Genomic DNA, 22,686 nt, shown 5'->3' with positions numbered 1-22,686 from the left:
CCATCCTTCCTTGAATCATTTCCCTTCCTGATGCCTCTGTGGGTGTGAGCGGGTAGTATAATAAACAAGGCGTTAATTATTGTTTCGAGTCTGTGAATGTTCAATGTCTGAAAACAACGGCAATTATTATTTTATAAACACTTCCTCGTGTCACGACCTTCCCAGCTCTAAGAGGCCGGCGAAGCGTCTTTTGCGCAGGGAACCCAGAATTTGCAGTGTTTGATCCCATTTCATTACATAGCCAAGCACCGAACTAAAAAGGAAGGGCTTCTTTCCTCCCGTGACAGCTTAAGTGAAAACAAGACAGCGACACCGGGATGGGAACATTTGAGGTCGGGGTGCCCGCAAATATGTGGCTACCCAGCACGGCGGGGAGCTGAGGGCCGCGGGCGGGTGCTGCGGGGACGGCCCCGCGGACACGGGTCGCCGTTCGCTCGGTCCCTGCGGAGCGCTGGGCTCACCTACCGGGGCAGAGCAGGGCGGCCCGGGGGACATTTGCCCTTGTCACACAGGCAAGGGCGACCGGCGGGGTACAGCCGCGGGAGCGGGACACTGGCCGCTTTCCCGTCCTGGCGGCCGGGGGCGCTGCCGCGGAGCCGGCCGAGGGCACCAGGGCTGGGACACAAGGCCCGTGGCAGCGCCGCAGCTCCCGCCGGCCGCGCGGGCTGCGCAGGCCAGTGGCTGGCGGCGGCGGCAGCAGCAGCTTTCAGTTTTCATTGAGGCCGCTGGTTACTGTTTAACGTCCCCACCCACGTTTCAGTTTGTTTAGTAAATCGATCTGATGCTGGGGCTGAGGCTGCTGCCCTGTCGCCATTGAGCAAAGTTAATTCACTCTCACACATACTCTCTCTCCTCCTCCTTCTCCTCCTTTCCCGCTTCGGCATATGGTGAGGACGTTGTCACCGCACCAAACAAGTCGCGCAGCCCAGCGCCGGGACGTCCGCGGGGATCCGGGGGGTGCGGGGGAGGCAGGAGGCCCGGGGGATGCCGCCGGCCTGAGCTGCGACCGCGCCGTCGGAGGCCGAGGGACGGGGCGGCCCCGCCGGTAAGTTCCCGGGGGCCGGCGGCCGCCCAGTGACACAGCCCCGCGCCGCCCGCCGCGCCCGAGGGGCCGACGAGCGCGGCGGCACAGCTGGTGGCCGAACGTTCAGCAGCCGGTTTGGGGGGATTTGATGTTACTCTTTATAAATTATTATTAATTTTTTAAGTCCCCTGGTCACGTGTCCCTGTTATCGGCTCCAGGGGCGTTGCGGGGAAAGGCGCCGCACTGGGCGCAGCCCGGGCTCCGGGGCGGGGTGTGTGTGTGTGTGTGTGTGTCCCCCGGAGTGCGTGTCCGTGTGTGCGTGTCCGTGTGTCCGTGTCCGTGTCCCTGTCCCGGCCGCTCTGCCCCTGCGCCGCGTGCGGCCGCACGGCTGCCTGGCGCTGTGCTGGCATTTGTGGCTCCTCAGCGGCCGAAGTCACGGCTTTGCACCGTGTTAACAAACATTTTCTGAAAGATTTTTTGGTTTTGCCTCCCTTATTGATTTCTCCGCCCCTGCCCTCATGGTCACCTGTGCAACAGATGAATTGTTATTGTAGAGGTGTGCTAGTAGTAGCACTTGGCCAGTGCTGGTGCTTTATTAGAGAATCCCAAAATACTTAGAGGGAAAATAATTCAAAGAGAAAAATTCAAACATGAAACAAGCAGAACAATCCAAGTTTTGCAGGTGAATCTAGCTTTTACAATGCAGGTGCATGTTTACAGGGTATCTTTGATGAAAGCCAGCTTTCAGATGTCACACTTGTGAGTTGAACATCTGTTCCCATACCCTGAAATGGGCAATATAGTCCATTTATAGCATTTTGGAAAGTAGACAGTAGATTACAATGGTATCAGTATTATAAAGCGACTTTATACATTTTTAACATCCTATGCCATAGTAAACTATGTTAAATTGAACCTTCCTTTGTGTAGGCCTTGTAAAGTACTGCACATACTTTGATTTACTGTGATTTCTCATCCATATTACATAGAAAGTGGAGTAATTTAACATAGCATCTCTGTTAATTGATGCTGAGTTCATTAAAACTGAGCTAGTGAGTCAGACTTACTATGCTGCACAGCTTTCAAACCCCGAGTCTCTTGTGTGCTAAAAAACTATAAAGTGCTATGTTATTTCCCATATTCCTTAAGAAGTTCTTACATCTTATATAGGAGGCATATTAAACATTTATATATATGCAGGTGTTTTTCAAATATGATGAACAGTATTTTTGTCATTTCATTGTTTTACTCTTTCTTTTTCACAGTCATATGTTAAGGGGCAAAGGGACAAAATGCTTTGTGGTAGTTCAGTTCACACTTCTCATTATCCTTCAGCGTCTGAAGTATTCCAAGTAAGAAAGAATTTTGAAAGTAGTATTTTCATTGTGCAGCATTCTGTGTCCTGTACCCCTCTCTCCTGCTGAAAGACAGCAGGCTGCCTTAGTCTCATTTCATACATGTATTATAAAAGACCCAAACAAGTAGGTATAAGACAGGATCAGGATGCTGTTACCTTGTTCATGGTGTTACCTTTGATTTTTGCAGCTCACACATTTGGACAATTGGAATGCAAACTTTGTGTTTCCTTAACACAAAGTGAAACTTTATCTGCAACTTCCCTCATATAACAAGAGGAATATATCTTCCAAAAATGTTAGTACTTAGTAGCAGAAGTTTAAAACTGGAGCAGTGCAGAGGTCCTGTCTGCATTTCTAAGATGGCTATTTTAAGTACTCCTAGGCAGCACATTGGGAAAAGATTCAGGTGGCATGGAGCTACCGCTGCCCTCCCTACGGCCTCCTACCATGGGGCTACAATGAGGAAAATGGGTTCCTTGTGGCTCAGCTATAACCGCCAGTTCCTTGGATGGCCAAGTGGTGTTTACTTCTCATTTGTGCACAGAATTAAATTATCCCTAACACAAGTGTCCTTGTAGAAGCACGTCTTTACTGCTCCCTTCCCTCGAGATAACGGCCGAGGTTTAAATCTCCGAATCAAATCCTTTTTGAGTCTGCTGGGTTTCCGAAAACCTACAGTAGTAAAAGAACAGAACTCAGTCCTTAAGCTGGGCATGGCTTTGGTTTCAGCCTTCATGGCAGACCTTATGTCATGGGCATACGGACTCCGTACCGTAAGAGGTTTTCCATCTGTTAAGCCTGTGGTGGAAAAGTGGAATCTTTTCATCATCAGTGTTATCTGCAGACCTGCATCATGTACATCAATTTCCAATAGCTATGAGAAAAAACCCATTACTTTAAACAATTCTAATGTTGATAGGTCATTAATTAAAAGATACTTCCTTAAAAAAATTAAATTCAAAACCAGCAATATGGCAACCCATATGATGGAAAAACCATCAAATTTTTTGTTTGTTTTTGGTTCATTTGGGAATTTAGTCTATTACAGCAAACATTCATTCATGACTGATTTAAAACTGCATTGTTGGTGTTGGGGTATTCTGATCTGAGCAGATTGTGCTTTTACATCTGTCAAATAGCAGAGGCAACGTACTCTGTGTCTTAATTGATAAATGGACTATTTCAATGCAGGGATCTCTCTGGCTCACTTCTCAGTGGTTTCAAAGACACATTTATTGCTTGTAAGTTTCAAAATATTATCTGATTTGTTTGTTTTAGGGTTTTTTATTATTTTTTGATTTAATGAAGTTGTTTAGCTCTTCAGAAGTCCTCCATTTATGTGTTTGAGAATGGATATTAAGCCTGAAAATCAGTTTGATTTGCCTGTGTTGCGTCAGGTGGACAGGAGGTATGTCATATTGGGTAACTGCAGCACTCTGGTACAGTAGATTTGTAATGTAGAGTGCTTTAGAATATAAAGAAAGGTTTTATTTGGCTGGCAAATAGTTATCTGTTGTACATGGTAGTATATTCTGTAATAAAATTAAATTTCTCAGTGAAAGTATTGCTGAAACGTAAAAGAATGTAAGGTTGAGGGAAGGCATGGCTCTTAGGTTTTAATATATCAATGAATAAAGCATTATATAAATATCATGATGAGAAAATCAGGAAAATGCACTTCTAACAGATTAAGATGTTTGAATGTCTTGCAACAGCTTTGATTGAATCAAATATTTTTTATTTCAAATTTTCAATTTTAAAACAGCACACCTTAAAAATCTGGTCAGAATGGTAATGTCAGGACTGAGATCTATCAAACTGAAAGGCTCCAACAACATTTTCAAACCTTTCTCAATTGTCAATTTAAGTTAATTGAAAATGAAAGGTCTCGCTTTCAGGATTGGGCCATTTAAATAGAAGCCTGCTGCTTTCATTTTGTAGAAGGGCAATCTCCCTCCACATACGTGTTTTTAAAAGGTTCATTCATAATTCTCCCTTCACACTTCTATTGGAAATGACAGAATTCATTATTTTGAGTTCTTGAACTATTTTTCTGCAACTTGGGTGATGAATTGTATGAGATCTAGTTCATAACGTGGCACGGCAACCCACAAGATTTAAAATTCTCAAGGCTCGATTTGTCTCTTTCTGGCATTCAGCTGGCACAGTCGAGGGAAGCTTCCGTGTGCATCTTCTGCCTCTTATAGAGCAGGAGGTTGGAATTTTTTTATTTAATACTGATCAAGGGAAAATCTCACACCCTTGCTCAGTAATTCACTAGAGGTATCCAGGCAACGAGGACATACATTAGAGTCAGTGGTATACAAGGTGCTGTGAGAATTTTCCTTGCCTCCTATGTTTATCTGGGAATCCAACTGCAATAGACCTGTACAAACAACACTGTTTCCACTGTCTATTTCTAACATGTAGTTTGTCTGTAGACTTCTGGGGGTTTTATTTATATTTAGCTCTCTGATGGCAAAGGATTTCTTGATGTGTATCTGTTCTTGCCTAAATAAAAGAATTCGGCTCAGGTGGGAGAGGGGGAGAGAGACTCCATGAAATGACAAATACAGCTCAGTTTGCAATTGATGGTGCATCTGTGGGGGTGTTGCAATGAGAATCCTCTTTTTCAGGGTAATTTTTGTCTGAGATTGCTAGGCTACACCAACCTGGCTTGGACTTGATGGAGACAGTAGCAGTGTCACCAGTTACTTGCTAACCAAAATAGGCCTTCCTAGCAGAGAGTTATGGCAATTGACTTTCCCTTTTTCTTTGTTACATAAAGATATTTTCACTAACTGCTGACGCGTATCAACAGTCAGCACAGAGTGGGGCCAGTTCATGCTGTCAGAGCTGGTCCAGATGGTTGAACATTTCTGAATACAATGACCCAGTTGATCATATATGTTGAGGACTTTTTGCACCTCTGCAACGACAGTTTGTTTGCTTGTTTATTTCTTTCTTTGTAAATTGAAGACTATGATGAGAAAGATGATTCTTATTGATACCACATTTTTCAGAATCATACCCCAAAGTGTCTTATGCCCTTCAGGATGATGATATTTATTTCTTTTGCAAGGAAATGCCAGACTGACATTACATTAGGTGACAAAATTGCCTCAGTAGAGATCTAGACACTACTCAGAGACACTAGACAGAAAAGAGATGGTGACATGGTGACCATGCTGTGATTGCACATTAATACTCAATTCCTGTTCTCTTTCGGTCCCTAACAGGTGTTAGCTTGTGCCTGCTGTTGTAGCTACAAGGATAAAATTATTATTTGGGAAATGGATAGGATTTTGTACACCAAATCATTAAATACTTCAGCTGCTTACTGCTGCCTACTCCCAATTGCTAGACAACTTGAAAACAGTATTTTCTGATGGACTGTTTGATAGGCATGTAGTGGCCCTATTAGGTGGGATAGAGATCCCATATGTTGGCTGCATGGGGAGTCTTACATGGTTTCAGTGCAGTTACCCTTTCATTCATATTGCCTCTTTTGTCCTCAGAAAAATGGAAGTAGGTTTTTTCTAACAAAGGAGAAAGCAATACAGAGCTTTTAGTGCTAGTTCTGATTTTGGTGCTAGGCACTATCTACATAATAGGTATGTATTATCCGTATGTAAAATTTCTTGCCTTATGGAAGAACAGTGATATTTCTGACTTTCATCTCCAAATCCATAGCATTTCCAAAAGATTTACATTTTTAAAGAGGCTGTAATGTCTTCCAACTCTCTTGTCTCTGGTGATGTTTTAGAGTGTCTTACCCTATATTATTGCTTTTAACTTCCTTTCTTTCTTTTTTTTTCTCTTTTTATCTGAAGATTTGAGCTTCAGTAACTATATTAATATTGAACATGCAATTTTAACTAGGATTTTAGGGAGACTTAGGGACAATGCTTTTTAATTTACTTCAGTTTTGAAGTGCCAGAACTTAGGCTGACATGAGTTTAAGGTAAAACTTTACATTTGATCATAAGAATATGAATAACTTTGGCTATGATAGTAAGAGGGATAGAATGCAGAGAAAGATAGTCAGGTTTGTGATGAGATTTATCTTGTTATAAATTTTTATGCCTAATTTCAGGCTGTTCTAGATAAGTTACGGCAATACAAGCTAGTCCTTTAAGGGTTTGGTTCTGACACCCCGTCTTGTACGGAAAAGTAGATCATTATATCAACGAGAAAATATTGTCTTCAAAAATAAAAATAAAAATAAAATAAAAGGAAGTTTTGTTTGAAATTTCCCCAAAAGAGCAAAAAGTAGCTTCAGGAGTAGCAGGAAGAAGTTGAAGTTGAAAAAATGCAAAACTCATTAAGCTAGATGTAATACATTAGGGCTGTGAATGGAATTTGTTTCTTTGTTTATTAAAAGTGAATAAAGACGGAAAGAACATACCTCAAACAAAAGCTACTTTACAGAGTCCGTATGTCCTTAGTTGTCATTTAGCCTTCAGAGTAAAACCGAAGTAGTATGAACCAAAGCCGCGGTGCTCCGGACTTTACCATTTGTAGTACATTTAAAAGCGTGGGTGCATTCCATTCTTCAGGGAATACAAGGCTGGTTTGAGCCTTTGGGTTAATTTAAGGCCCATTTTAGCCAGATTTTTCACGTTTCCTTCAGATGACTTTGTTTGTATGTAAGAGTTGAGAAGAAAGCGTGCAAGTTCCCTGGCGCAGGCTGATGCATTTTGCTTCCATTTTCTGGCTTGACCGAAACAACCGAGGCAGTGTAAGGCATTAGCACCACTTGCTTCTCCAATTCAGCTCTCTCCTGTCCTAAAGGTGATTGTCCCTATAACAAAGGTGCCAGCATTAATACATATGCTTGGCCCCAGTGGAGATGGTTGCTTAAATGGCCAAATACAGGCAGACGTGTGTTGATCAAGTTCATGCTGAACTTGCACAGCTGAGGTCTGCGTGCGTGTGTGCCTGCCTGTGCTGGCACCGCTGAAAAGAAAGGTCAGTCAACAAAATACATTTCTTTTCTTGCTAAAAAGAGTAGGCTGACTGGTAGGTGTATAGTGGAAGGGGCATTTGCCTGCTCTAAAATGTATGGAGGACAACTTATTTCAAGTGTTTAAGATGTTGTTGATTGGAGGTAAATAGAAGAATAAGCAACTCCACTAATGGAGGTAATCTTTCTGGTATTAAATCTATAAAGATCTTTTAAATAATGGAGCAAAACTTGGAAACTTTCGATTCATAGGCTTATATTTCAAGGGCAAGGAAATGTTAAGCAGCTTGCATGCTCTGGATGAGAAAGAGATTCAAATGTTAACATAAATTTTACCATGAGTTTTGTTAGTGCAGAATTTAATAGTGAAGTTTTTATCTTATTTTAATAGTAGGTCAAGTAATTTATTTCCCAAGATGAATTTGAAGCTGAAAGAGGGCAGAAAATGAAAGACATTCTCAATGATAATTCCCAAGATTCTGTGTTTCCAGAGACCATAAAAGACTATTCTGAAATTAAGATACATGTATGAATTGCAGAAACCTTGGCAGGTAGAAAATGAGCGCAGCTTTGAATGGCCTGAAGAAAATATCTATGACACTGCAGGAAATGTATTAACCCTTTATATTCAGTGGTCTTACGCATCTTGTAGCTTTGAATTTGTAGGTTAGAGCTCTTGCTTTCTCTAAAAGGATGAAAAATAGCATTGTGATCAGTCCAAGCAAACAAAGTTCTTGTTAAACCTTGGCTGTATAGTGAAGGTCATGAAGGAAAAACTCTCTTGGTACATAAGTATTTTATTAGCTGGACAAAGCAACACAGTTAAATAGTTGTAGGGAGCTGCTGTATAGAACTTAAAACATTAAAAGGTAGCATGCTCTTGGAAGTTCCTATGAAAACAGCTTTTTCTGCCTTTTCTGGTAATTTAAGGAGATCAAAGTACTAGATTTATATTTTTCAGTTTAAGAGCTCTGGTCTACCTCAGACAAGTACAACTGAAAGCAGAAACTTCAGGAAACATGGTTTAGAAATCTGGAAAATGGATTGTGTGGTGCATTCTCCCGGATTCATCTGCTCACCACAAGTGCAGCTTGTAATGCTGGAAATTCAAAGATACTCCATTGCTCTTAGCTAGGTAAAGAATTCAACATGTCCTGTAATCCTTGAGGAATCAAAATATTTTTTTTTTCAGATATGAAGAAAAATCTATGGTTTGCTAGTGACTCCTAATTTGCAGGACTCCCTTTACTTCAGCTGTTGTGCTTTCCTATTTACAGTTTGGAATTGGTTTGCCAAAGACCACAAACATCATAATCTTTCCTTCTTTCTCTGTGTCCTGATCCTAAAACCACTGATTTACGTTTTCTACACCATTTTTGTCTGGATCCAGTGTTGGCTTTTTGTGGTAACCCTGGCCCTAGAGTCTGTGTAATTATACCGAAGCTGCAAGAGGCACTTGTGTAGGTACAAGGATATCTTCGTGCTGGGAATGCTGGGATTTACATATAGTGTATATCTTTGCATTTTTAGATACAGCATTTGGGTTTATATATATATTTTCTGTATCTGTGAATCATACTAGTCTGAAAGGTGCTTACCTTCTTGCTCTGATAAAAAACATGTAATGCTCTTATTAGTATGTGACATAGTTAGATTCCTGTTGAAAATCAATAACTTTCCCATAAAGCAAGTCTTACATCCTTTCTTAAATTCATTTAGAATCATTTTGTATGCCTCATTAGCCTTGTAATTTAAGAAAGAATAAAAGAAAAAGAAAACAAACCAGCCACCTAATATTAAACAGTGTATGTAATTTAATTTTTCCAACCAGGGGGGATGTTTATGACACTAAATATATCTGCTGGTCTATAAATACCTGTGTTTATAGTGGAACAGAACAGTGATTCTCTAACGGTGCTCTATCAGACACTTAATGATAATACACAATGTGCTGTAGGTAATAGTATGTCACTGCTACCTTTCTTTTTTCTTACATCTGCTACATTGCTTTCTTAGAAGGTAAACATACCAAATGAAATACATTCCTAAATATTCTAGAAAATCACCCACTAGAAAGAGGATGGTCAATGTGAATAAATATTGGAATTATTTAAAAGACGGACCCTCTACTTAAGCACTGTTGACATTTAAAGCAGAAGGTGTTAAGTTCCTGAAAGGAAAGTACCAAATGAAATACATTCCTAAATATTCTAGAAAATCACCCACTAGAAAGAGGATGGTCAATGTGAATAAATATCGAAATTATTTTAAAGACAGACCCTATACTTAAGCACTGTTGACATTTAAAGCAGGTGTTAAGTTCCTGAAAGGAAAAACACTTTACGGCACAGAAGAATATTGTTGACTTCTATGTAAAACTCAGAGTGAGTGTGTTTGGAGTACCTTGAGAAGATTATGGTGTGAGAAAGAGTCACTAGCTTTTATGCATATTCCTTGGAGTATTCCCATGGGAATTACACCGAATTAAAGAAATGGGATGGGGCCGATAATGACTTACAGAAAAAAAACCCAAACAAAGATAGGGATTATTAAAATCTCATATGTAATGAATGAGTGAAAAAATAAGAAATGCTTTGTTTATTAGTACAGTGACACCTACTTTACTGAGTGGTAAAATGTGCCGCAATGCCAAAGCAGATGCAGCTGTAGTAGACAAAAAATAAGAAATGCTTTGTTTATTAGTACAGTGACACCTACTTTACCAAGTGGTAAAATGTGCCGCAACGCCAAAGCAGATGCAGCTGTAGTAGACGTAGTTGTAAGAAAAAATGCAAAGCATTTAACAGCTGCTTCATTAAGCAAATCTTTGCTTTTATAAAGGAGATGCACTTTATAAATTTATACTTATATTTATTTTCTACATGCAGTTATTATGAGAAATATTGAACTGAGCAAACTCCTTGCATATTTAAACTTATCTTTTAAGAATAGTCTCTAACAAAATAAAGGCAAAAACAATAAATGTTTCTATAGTTTGTATATTTTTTGTGTATGTTTTGGTTTTTTAAACAGATCCTTAAATGATTATTTAAATTTAAAAATAAAATTTTTAGCATTTTAAATTTTTTGTGTACTCTAGGTCTTGAACGACACATTTTTCAGTTTGTAGGAACTTTACTTGTAACACTTTGGAATGATATTGCACATGTGAGAACTGCAGACTGTTTCTTGAACAGAACTTTAAGGTTTAGTAGGTATGATAAGAAACATTGTTGGTTGTAATGAAGGAAAGAATCCCACTCATTTTGAATTCCCTGAGCAATTTCTTCATGCCTTTTGATGCCTGTTGATTGCACCTTGATGCCTATTCTGTCTGTATTGTTACCTATGTCAAATTAATTAATTCCCCATTTTCTATGTGTATCACAAATATGTACATCTTTATTTAAGCAAAATGGTTGATTTTTTAACCTCTATGAAGTTAAATCTTGACTTTTCCCACTATATATATTTCTCCCATTTTTAGTATTGCTGTGTGGCTCTATCAGAATTGCCTTGCTGAAACAGAATGAAAATAAGCGTGTGCAAGTTATTTATAGACATGAGTATTAGCAAGTAACAACAGTGTGTAGAGGTATTTTTTTCCCCATACAAGGGTGGATTGCACATGTCTTGTGCATGTATTTGGGAGCTTGTTTGGCTTTTTTTCTCTTTATTTTTCTTTGTCTTTCAAGTAGCCCACAAGCTTTTGCTGAAGATGCAAGGAGAACAGCTGCCAGGGTATTAAATGTGATTTGGTGGTAGACAGTCAAAGCATAAAAAAATGTGGCATACCATGTTCTTATTGCATTACTGCAGCTTTCTACAAGTAAATTCTTTGGAGAGAGAGGGGGTTAATCTTGGAGGAAATTTATTCTTATTATTGTAACTTCCTCTTGAGTGAGGAGCAGGAATACCATTCAGTGTGTTAGGGCATATATTAGTCTGTACGTCTCTAGGACTGGACAGCTTGGCTTTAAGGCAGAAAGAGACATAGCTGAACTAAAACAGATGAAAGTCAAGATGAGGAATTTGGTGAAGATGCATATAGGGGGACTGTAAAGCTCTGCTCTCCCTCCTCAGGTTTGTAAGGGATAAAATGAAGTGACTTACCTCCAGTACCTGGAGTTGTTGTGGCTGTGAAGATCACAATTCTGACATCAGTCACAGGAGCAAATGGACATGGTTACACTTCCAGTTGGAACTATCTTTGAAAAGGGACAAGGTCTGCAAAAATTTCCATTGCTGGGTCTGGGATTCTGAGTAATCTGTTGTCCACAAAGTCCTTGGAGAAAAAAAACACACTCTGGCTGTGTGGCAAAGGAATTCTTATATACAGAGAATGTTTTGGGAATCAGCAAGCAGAGCAGAAAAACTGGATTGATGCTGAAACTATGAAATATGGAATCAGTTGAGAAGGAGTAAAGATAAGGGGTAAAGAAAGAGCTGCTTGCTTTAGGCACATCTCAGGCTGCAGTGTGTAAGCCAAGAGGAAACACAGAACTTGAAAATCAGGGGCAAAGAGAACTAGGTATGTTTGTAGGTGTTAAAGTATCTAAAAATAAGCATCACTGGAGCTGGTGTGGTGGTTAGGATTACAGGTGAGTGATGACCTCAGGTTCGGGGCTTAGGCAGTATTAATGTGATGATCTGTGAGAGAAGATAGAGGGCTCGGAAAAGCCTGGTAGGAGTCCACAGGGGAAAGATTCTCTGCTTAGACAAAACCAAATACTGAGACAAGAAAAATGTGCAAAAATAGTAGCAATAGATTTATGTTGCAAAGACAGTGGGAGAGTTGAGGAATTAGAGAGAAATGTGTATTACAAGGCATGTATATGTTTACTTGTTAGAGGCTAATTTTTAATATATTGCAGTTTGTCAAATTCTTTAATGTCTCATTTTACACCAAGTGCACTCTTATGGAATCACTTTGGCTTTATCCTGATAAGAAAAAGGTAAGCCAAAGGCAAGACTTCAACAGTCACCACGAAATGCTGGCAATTTTTCACTGCAGCCTAACTTTTGAAAAGCTCAAGCTGAAGAAGTGAAAAATACTTGATTAATAACATTTACAGTTTGCAGATAAATAAAGAATTCTAAGTACAACTTTTTAACAAAATTAAACTATTTTAATAGTCACAGAGATGCCAGAACATCAGCATCAATATACTACTACTAGTACATCACCGCTATCCTGTGGCATGTGTGAATTTTTGCATCAGTTCTGCACAGTCTGTTGTGGATCGTTCTGCTGACCAAACTGAAGTTAATTAAGTTGCACCAATTTAAAAATTACTGTGATATAAGGTAAAACGAATTCCATCATTTTCATTTAACATGTTTTCATTGTGTGACAGTAATTTTTAAATTCAATGATAACTCCCTTTGCGTGTTACTTGATTGAAGCAATTTTATGGGCTTGCCTAGCTTGTACCTTAACAATGGAACAGTATGGATACAGACAATTGCTTGCTCTTGACTGCAGAAAGTATTTAAAGCCACCATTATATGACAAAGTATTTTCTACAGTAGAGAATCTTAATTGATTCTTTGCTCTGTCTTTTTGACTCACCAGTTCACATGCAGTGGCTTAATTCCAGCATGAATAAATACCTGCTAGATAAATGCTTAACTTCTGGTGTTCTCCACATGTGTGTTTGAAAGAAAAGCTTTGTAATTCAGTCCTATGAGTTACAGGTATTACAGTTTACTTGTGGAAGCTACTATACTGCATTGTATACAAAGCTGTTAAAGCCATGTCAAGAGAAGAAAAATAATGCATAGACTTGGAAATTTTACTTTCCAAGCATAATAGCTTTACTTGGAATAGTAAAGCTATTAGTAGGTCATACAAAAAATGCAATACATTTTGAAACAAAGATAAATTTGTTCCTCTCTAAGAATTCTTTCAGCTGCAAGATCCTCTGCAGTGCAGTCCTGTGTGCTAAGGTATAGATAACGTAAACATAAAAGTTTTTCATGCCTTCCTGGTCATTCAGACTGTTAAATAGCTGAGAGAAAACTCAGATGAGCAAAAAGGATTTCTAGGTGTTGCTGTTACAGCAAATAATTACTATTTATAGTAATTATAGCTTAGCAGAAGTAATTCCACTAAATGTGTGATAGTCTGTGTCCCCATTTATTTGAACAATAAAACTTCAGCTGTTTGTATTTAATCTGGAAATCACTTAAAATGAAATGTATTTTAGCCAAATAAGAAATTAACATTGACACTCTGATGTGCATGGAAGGAGGTCTTGTTTTTATTAACACTTTCTCATTTGGCAACAAAAGAAGTAATAGCACCTGCCCGTAGTTCAGGTTTACTTGATGAAGATGAAGCAAAATAACTTCTCAGACCTTGTGAGAATGGGGCCCATAGGATTGGTTGTGGTCCACTTTCTCATTTGTGGTTTTTTTCTTTTTCATTTTGTTTGAGATTGAATTTGAGAGAGAGCTTTGTTCCGGACAGTAGTTTATGGCAGTGGGCTGAAGAGATGAGATTTCACTGAATCATAGAACGAATACACAAAGAGAAAATATGTGAAAATTGAAATGACAAGGTAGAGTAGCTTGGTTGTTGAGGTAGATAAAAATAACTAGGTTCTCAGGGAAATGAGGTGGGGATTTTTTTTTTCCTGAACTAGATTTACTTTGAACAAGAGCAGTTGAGATGGAAAACCTAGACACCATAAAAACTCGATAGAAACAACAACAAAAAAACCCACACTGCTTTTTCTTGTAACTTTGTGTTTTACTATCTGTGTGTTCCCAAAGAAAGCAAACTGGAGTCTATCTTCTGTCAATGTAATTCATCTAAAGGACTCATAAATAGATTTGATTAGAGTGGATTTATTTTTCCTTTATTTACTGTCCAATGTTGCTGTCAGAGCACCCAGAGATTTTAAGATACACAGAAAAATCTTTGTGTTCTGCTAGTAGTTTTTCGGTTTTGTTTTAAAAGCTTGAATAATAGTATATTTATTTTACTTCCTTTAGAAACACTTGGGCAAGTTGTGACTGATCTAAGACATGGGAAATACACCTTTGTGAATAAAATTATGAAGTCGGCTGGTTGCCATCATCCTGCAGTACTGAAAAAGATGTGCTGGTTGGAATTCAAAAAGCCTGGAGTGCTAAGCAGCTACCCTGTCCTCTCTCATATGGCTCTAAGAGAGAAAATTATTTTGCTTTTGATTAATTAGGAGTTAATTTTAGGAAAACTTCCTTTAACTGTTTTAAAAAGGCTCCTAAAGAAAGCAGCCTTCACTAGCCTTGGTGGCACACACAGGAATTTGCTGCACCCTAGGAATGTGGAGCTTTGTAGTGAGAGGAACAAGCCAGGGCTAAGCCCTGAGCAGGACAGCATTTCCAACTTTTTTATGTTCTTGCTTTTAGTACCTAAAAAAAAAAAAAATTCCATTGCGGTCAAATCTCATTGACTATGAACGTGCAAGGACTGTAACATATTTGACAGTTTTTGCCAATTTGCTGAGGTTTTCTGCAGAAATGTGGACTCTCATATTTGTTTTTTTGCTTTTCAATTTCTGTTACTTCTACTAGATTTCCATGAAGTATTGCTTGCAGCTACTCTGGATAATTATTTTTCACTCTACCAAAATTATCAGTCTGGCACAAAATAGCCACTTTCTCATCTGAGCACTTTCAGCTACCAATTACTTCACCAGTGAGGAATGCTTGTGTAATGTGACTGCACTGAGCTCTTACTTCTCCTGCATAAGCAAATGGTGACAATTTACACTGTAGTTTCACTCTTCTGTTTTGCTGCTGGATAGTCTTATGCTATTAGTTGCCTTAATTGAGAAGTATTTATAGAGCTATACAAAAATGCATCATGGGACAGTTCAAAATCCAGCAATTTAATTTGCTGACTTCTAACTTACCTGGTATCTGAGGTTCAGAGTGGACCCCAAATTGATCTGCACCATTGCCGTGTTTTTTCATATATTACTGTGATGATTGTTGGCCTCACAAGACTGAATACCATTTGCTACCATAGTTAATAGGTAGCCTTTACTCTAGGATCTTTAACACTTGCTAAAGTATGATTACAAAAGTTAATATTTCTACTGAAGACATGACTTAGACAGCCCTCACTGTTCTTTATTTGCCAAAATAAATTGTCTTCATTTTCCACAAGTAGAATTTTTTGTCAAGGATCCTAACATGATTCAAACTCGTGTTAGATTTTGAGAAACAATTTACTCATTTACTCCGTTCTCTTTTATTTTGTCAGGATGACAATTTGCAAAGGAGGAAGAACTTTTAATTTTTTGAAAGTATTTTAATTTGTTGTTGTTTTTGCAACATTTCACACTTTTTTTTTACGCGCGCGCGTGCGCGCGCGTGTGTGTGTGTGTAAAACTAATTACCTTTCAAACCTTTGAAAGTTCTAATGCCTCTGGATATTTGGAGGTGTATAAGACAAGGGTAATACATGCACTTGACAAACAGTACACTATAATTGAGACCTACAATATCTGTGTCTCTATAATAGATAAGCCAAACAGTGAAATGATGTAAAATGAGATTTTTTGTTTGATGATGACATTTTACTAATCTTGTTCCCCCCCCCACTTTTTGCTGCCACCTGCTGAGGTGGGTTTTTGTTTGATGTTCATACCTGACCAAATGGAACTTGGCTGTAAGTGACTCCTTTGAGTCCTCTGGGGACATCTGGTTATTTGTTAAACAAGTAACTGGGGCTGCCAAGTTCCTTCCTTAAAAACAATGGAGTTAATTAGTCACCACAGTTAGAGCATGACGGTGATGAGACATACTTGATATGAGTGAGAAGAAGGACTGTCCTACAAGACGGAGAAGTTGACTACAGCAATACATTCACTAATATAATATTTTCATTCTTATACAATATAAACACCATAGTTACAAATAGCTCTGGTTCTTTCTCTAAGTCTTCTTGCCTTCCTGGTCATTTGAACTGTTAAATGGCTGAGAGAAAACTAAGATAAGCACAAAGGATTTCTAGGTGTTGCTGTTACAGCAAATAATTACTATTTACAGTAATCATAGTTTAGCAACAGTCATTTATTTAAATGATACAATTTCAGCTGTTTGTATTTCATCTGGAAATAATTTAAAATCAAGAAGTGTATTTTAGCCAAATTAGCAATTAACATTGACACTCTGATGTGCTGGAAGGAGGTCTTGTTTTTATTAACACTTTCTCATTTGGTAGCAAAAGAAGCAATAGCGTGTTCTTGGGTTTACTCAATGAAGCAAGGGAGAACACTGCTGCAGTTCAGGTTGCACTGAGGAGGCTGAAAGTAACTGCCATGGTAGTTTCAAACACAGCAGGTAGAATCATTGGGAGGTACTGGTAAAGAACCATGACAGTGCTGGTAAACCTACTCTTGATTGAATCACAAATAACAAGTAATAAGTTATTTGTGAATGGTGTTTTCAACTGCCTATCAATTATTTTTTATGAAGTATCTTCTGTTGTGTGTCACAGTTAAAGCTTTTAAACATCGAAAGTAGAATGTTCCTCCTTGGTTCAGTGGCAAGCCTGTCCAATATCTTAGCCTAATTTTCTATGTATATATTTGCATATGTATAGATACATGTATATACATATATTTTATGAGGTGAATATATGTATCATATTATATATTTCTTAAGGATTGTCACATTTTAGTAGGATTTAAAATGCAGTGGTCATTGTTCAATAGTGAAGGAAGATGCAGCCCTTGCCCACAAAGACTTGATGAATGTCTTCGACTAATTTGAGAAATGAAGTTGTTTTCTACAGTTAGCTGGTCTTTATTCTTATCAAAACTGTGGGGCTTTCCAATGTCAGGACACTTGTTGGGTGGATACTTCTCAGAAAAATAGAGGTCTTATCAATGTTTGCTTAGGATCTATTGCATTCTCAGCCATAAAAGTAGCTATGCTGTCTATAGCACTCATAAATTTTCACCTAGTCAAGGCTACTGTCACTTTCGTCATACAAGGTTGTGTTTTAAAAAATAAGCATAAATGTTTTTCATTTAAAATGAGTATAAAGTAATTACAATCTCAAAATACCTAACTTCTTCACTGCTGATTTTGAAAAGTGATACCATAATTCAGTTTGCAAAATCATCTGATTGCTTATTCGCCCTGCCACTAAAATCTCTTTACCCTTACAAGGCAAGTATATTCTCAGGCACATTCTCACCAGAGGGCACTGTTACACACATTCTTACAGAAAATTTTTTGCTGGTGAAAATAATGTCTGGTCCTGCAAAAAATGGCATGTTGATGTTAGATTTGGATGCACATTTTTCACAGGAGAGCTCTTGCTAATAAGGTAATTTGAACTGGTTTTTTCTCCTTGTCTAGTTGAACTACATTTTTCCCATTGAGAAGTGCTTGCTACTTCCAAAGATAAAATTTTTGAAGAGGGTCCATCTTTATGTGTGTGAATTAACCACATTGTTTCAAACGCAATGCAGTCTATAAAAAACTGATTCTAAACAGTCCTGAATCTTTAGATTTACACTGAAACAGTAACAGAAGGGCAAAGACATTTGCCTTGTTTCTATTGTCTTTTTGTTAAAGAAATGGGAAGGTAATACCAAGTAAAACGAGTAATTCAGCTTTAGATAATTGTTGTATTTTGTCTTTATTAATAAAAAGCATATAACCAGGCAATATGATTACACAGAGGATTTCTGCATCTACGTAGTTACACAAATTTATATTTCTACTAGGTGAATGAAAATGAGAAAACTAAATAATAGTAAAGTTTATGCTTCAGGCTATATGACTATATTTTTTGTGGAAATAGTCTAGTTTTCCCAGATTTCTTAAGAAAAATCTTTCTCAAATTTCTTTTCTTCCTGATTTTGTGCCACCTGAATTTGTATTTATATTTTTAGTTGGAAAAGATGTTTCAAGTTCTCTAGGATCTGTTTGGGTTTTTGCATGTATATTTTTACTTCACTTTGCTTTAGTATTTCCCAAACCACACCAAAACACCAAAATTAAATAACATACACCATTTAAAAAGAAATCTTCCACAGCAAATGAATGCTGACATTTCTTATCGATCAGCTACATTTCTACTGAATGTGCTCCAGCATCTGATGTTTATGAGCTTCCATGGCTGTTTGATCATAGAGCAGATTTTTTTTATTTTAGGTGAGGTCACTGGTCTGTCAGGCAGTGGCTGCAGCAAGTGAGCTGCCATTGAGAGCCTGTGGTCGCTGAGGGTCCTTTGGGGTGACCAGCAGTGAGGTGATTTCCTGTGATGGCATGGCAGCCCTCTGAAGGGCAGCAGGAGGTAGGGAACCAGGATTTTTCCTGATTTATTTAAAATGGTTTTGGTCTCAGCTGTTCAACATTGCCCCATTAAGTTCTTTCATATAGTACTGGTGAAGTTGGCTTTACTTTCATGCTGTTCACAAGTAAGAAGGTATTTGAAGATATTATTATTATTTCAGCTATCTTGTTACAGTTTGTATTTACTAATCTGTCTCACTAGTCTGTCACCCTATATCAATGGCCCATGGAAAATGGTAAAAATTATGACATTTTAAAAATTATTTTTTATTTATTTCTGAAAAGGTTTGCAGATGAAATCTGTGGAACTACAATCTGAGCTCAGTGAAAAAGAAAGTCTGAAAATAAAAAAAATTGCAGAAAGAGCACACACTGCATAAGAATCACTGGTGCAAGGATTGAGAGGTGTTATTGGCATAAGTGTGCCTCAGTGAACGTCCTCGTGGTGTGTGCTCCATGTGTCCCGGTCTCTGATTGCCTTGCCTTGGGAGAACAAGCAAATACCATAGCTCTTCTCCTGCCAACAGGGTTAATGAGAGGAAAGCAAGGCTGCCGGTGCCCTTCCAGACCTCCTCCCAATGCAATATGTAGTAAAGCTGGGGTATGTCAGGCTCAGGGCCTTTCAGTGCTTTGTGGTTGTGGTTTTAGACATTGTCACAGTATAGTTAATGTTCCAAGAAGCCTTTGGCAAATTTCCACAAAAAAAAAGCATGTAAGGAAACAAAGCCACCATGAGTTAAGATGGAAGATTTTTTCCTGGATTAATGATTGTTTAATAGAAAACAAAGGGCAGGGTTAGGATTAGGCTTGAAGTTAGCTTTTGTACTGAAAGGAAATTGCTAATGAGGTCACACATAGATTTGTCCAGACAGACAGATATTCCTAGGACTTCTGTTGTTTAATATATCCATGAGGACTTACTGAAAGGAATTGATTAATGAGGTTGCAAAGTCATTACTGCAGATCCACTACTGCAGAGTACATCTAACACATACCCACATCTTAGGTATTGGTAAACCACTTAAAAAGTTGAAAGAGAGGTTGCAAAGATATGCCTCACTTTAGTGTCAGTCAAGATGGCAGCCATCACAGTGATGCTGGATAGGATTTTTTGTAACTGTTTAAATTCTTTGGAATTGAACGGACGCTTTAGCTCTTTTCTCCACAAACTGTGCACTGGAAATCCTGGTAAAACAGATGTGTTAAAACAGCCAAACAACACTGCGTTCATGGGACTTCTAAGCATGTCTCTTCCTTTTCCATTAAGTATTTTGTAATTTCTGCTGAATTTTCTGCAAGCCTCTTTGATTATACGTAGTGCCTTGATGCAGCATGCTTGCTGTATCAGTGAGATTTGCTAAAATAAGTCACACATGAATTGTAGGCCATTATCTATCATTAACTCATCTAGAATTCATGGCAAAGTGCTTAATGTGTTTTCTCAGTTGTTACTGGCTATGTTGCTGTAGTATATCAGAATATGGCTGATAGTAAAGTCATATGGAGTTTAGATATATGGAAACCAGTTTTGGGGGAAGAATGGTTTTAATTAATACCTGGTAATATTTAGAATTATTTCAGTTTATTCAGTTAGTTTAGAGAAATTTAAATTAGAATTTATATTGCATTTATTTCTTGCAAATACAAACTCTTATCATCATACCAGTCTAGAGAACATATAGGACTAGGGCCAGATTTTTGTGCATCAAAAGTTGCAATTAGATGTCTATTAAAATACATTTTGCCTATTTTATGTTGTGTGTGTAAACTGATCATGTTTGATCAGTTTACACTGATGTCAGCATCTTGTCTCTGTGTGTTCTTGTGACATTTTGCCTATTTTATGTTGTGTGTGTAAACTGATCATGTCTGTCAGCATCTTGTCTCTGTGTGTATGGTGTGTGTTCTTGTGTGTGTGTGTAGGAGGAAATTTTGGGTTGGAGAAGTTGCTGCACTAGATAACTGCTCTTATTCAGCCTCTTCTGAATGCCAGCAATGCTGTTCTTCCTTCTCTTTTTTATTCTTTCAGTTGAGGATATTTTTTGGATTGCTGGTTCCCAACAGGGTGAGACCAGCTATTATCAAGAACCATGGGTTCTCTAACTGCATATTTGCATCTTAAGGTGCCTGAGTACTTTGGAAAAGTCTCCACAGCCCCTTTTTGTGAAGATATTTGATCTTCTGATTTGTGTTTTGTTGATGCTTTTTATTTCAGTTTGTCCACTCATTTTGTTGAGAAGATAAGCTGCAAGAAGTCCTGTGTGTGTACCTTCTACAGTCTTTGTGTACTACCTTTAGTGTTTAGAACTGGTGAGGGCAGGAAAGGTACACTGGCAGAGCGGTATATCGCAGTGTTTCTTCTCATTTCTGTTTGCTTCATCTCATCTCATCATCTCATCTCATCTCATGTCTTCTCAGTTAATTTTCTGAAGACTAGATACTGCTTTGCTCAATATTTTCTATACCATGTCTTCTAATAATTAAAAGACTATTTCCACTAAAATTATTGGGAGCCTATAAACAAATTAGTAGATATTTTTGTGGCATAAAACAATTGCAGAGTTTCCTTTTTATGGCCTAAAACGCATGAAAATATAATTTCTTGGTCTGACTAAAATTTGATTTTCTTTTATCAGACTTGCATTCCAGCTGTCATCTGAAGATTGTCCTCAGACTTTGTGAGGTCCTATTTCTAGACTTATATTTATTTCTGGGTTCAAATTTGTCTTTTCTAATTCAGCTTTTTACTAGGAGTACTGGGTAGCTTTCTTCATCAGCTTGTTTGAAAAAATTGTCCTGAATGATACATATTTATTTAAGACTAAAAGAGTTGTGTCCTTTGTCCTTAGTATTGCCTGGAAGATAGTACATGTTGCTATTGTTTGAGATGTAGTGCTGCTTTGTAATAATTTGCACATTTTCTGTGTGGATTTAGTTACTGAATGGTATACCTTATGACTACATTCAGTTAAATATTGCAAGTTTATATGTCATATCTGTTTATGAGTCATATCTGTTTAGCTTGATGTAGATATGTTGGAAAATCAAGAAAAGTGGCTTGATTTTCTAACCTGCTAATGTTTTTCAAAGAATTAATACCATTTTCTTTTACATATTTCTGATGAACAATGGTTTCAGCAATAAACTTGTCAGAGTGAGAGGTAAAAGTCCGTGTTCATTAACTCAGGAAAATAAAAGCTTAGTAAGACTGTAAAGAGTAAGGAATAAGAGGATTGACATGAAAGGGTAGCAGAATGAAAAATTTCAGGGACTAGAGTGACTTGTGAGGTGAGGCATGATTAATCTCATACAGAGATTGTAAAAGAGCTTTTTAATCATTCTGCTCCTCAATGGTCATGCTTCCAAAAAGAAAAAAGGTTAATCTTGTTGGCTGGTTGGTTAGGTGGAAGGCACTGTACTGCAGCTCTGGACCTAAAATACTATTGAGTAGAGGAGAGGCAATGAATTTGAAGAAATGGGTGTAAATGAGAAACTGGTTTTGGTGTTGCATCTAACTATTGTTCGAGATAGAAAATTTCTAATTTGCTAGTGTTTTAAAGAAGCTTTTTTAAGTTTAATTAACAATTTTTCATAATTAACTAACATTTTCTTCATTTTGACAACTAGCTTGATCCCTTGTTTTTAATTTTTCACTGTCATTATTTTGTAGATGATTTTTCAGAAAGTGTATGTGTTAATCAAAATATTGACTTAGCCTAGTAGTTACCATTCTTGTCAAATCTTTTTGATGATGTTTCTGTAATGACTAAAGAATTAATATGGTGAATGTTTATAAAATTATGGAAGTTTTCTTAGAAATTCCACTTTTAAACATGCTGTAAAATGCATATGTTGCAACTTCTAACTTATCAGCACATTTCCTTAAACATTGCATTGAAACAGGACCCTATCTAAATATGTGCATATTTAGATCTGTGCATTTGCATAACCTTTTAACTCCCTATATACACAAAAACATTCTCTCTCTCTCTCTCTCTCTCTCACTATATATATATATATTTGTTGAAAAT

The 22,686-nt window shown here is 37.8% G+C and overlaps 1 protein-coding gene across 2 annotated transcripts in view; it reads left to right on the top strand.

Moving 5' to 3' along the window:
• The first annotated feature begins 789 nt into the window (after nt 1–789).
• HNF4G (hepatocyte nuclear factor 4 gamma) overlaps nt 790–22,686 on the top strand; it is a 62,460-nt gene continuing 40,563 nt past the window's right edge. For both annotated transcript variants that reach the window (XM_039703093.1, XM_039703092.1), the window contains exon 1: nt 790–1,045. The gene's annotated coding sequence lies outside the window, so the exon portion shown is untranslated. The remainder of the gene's footprint in view (nt 1,046–22,686) is intronic.

The sequence above is a fragment of the Passer montanus genome, unplaced genomic scaffold, assembly GCF_014805655.1.
Source record: "Passer montanus isolate IOZ18808 unplaced genomic scaffold, ASM1480565v1 scaffold16, whole genome shotgun sequence".
NCBI lineage: Eukaryota > Metazoa > Chordata > Aves > Passeriformes > Passeridae > Passer > Passer montanus.
Note: the sequence above shows the minus strand (reverse complement) of the source record. Positions and strands in the feature narration are given on the sequence as shown.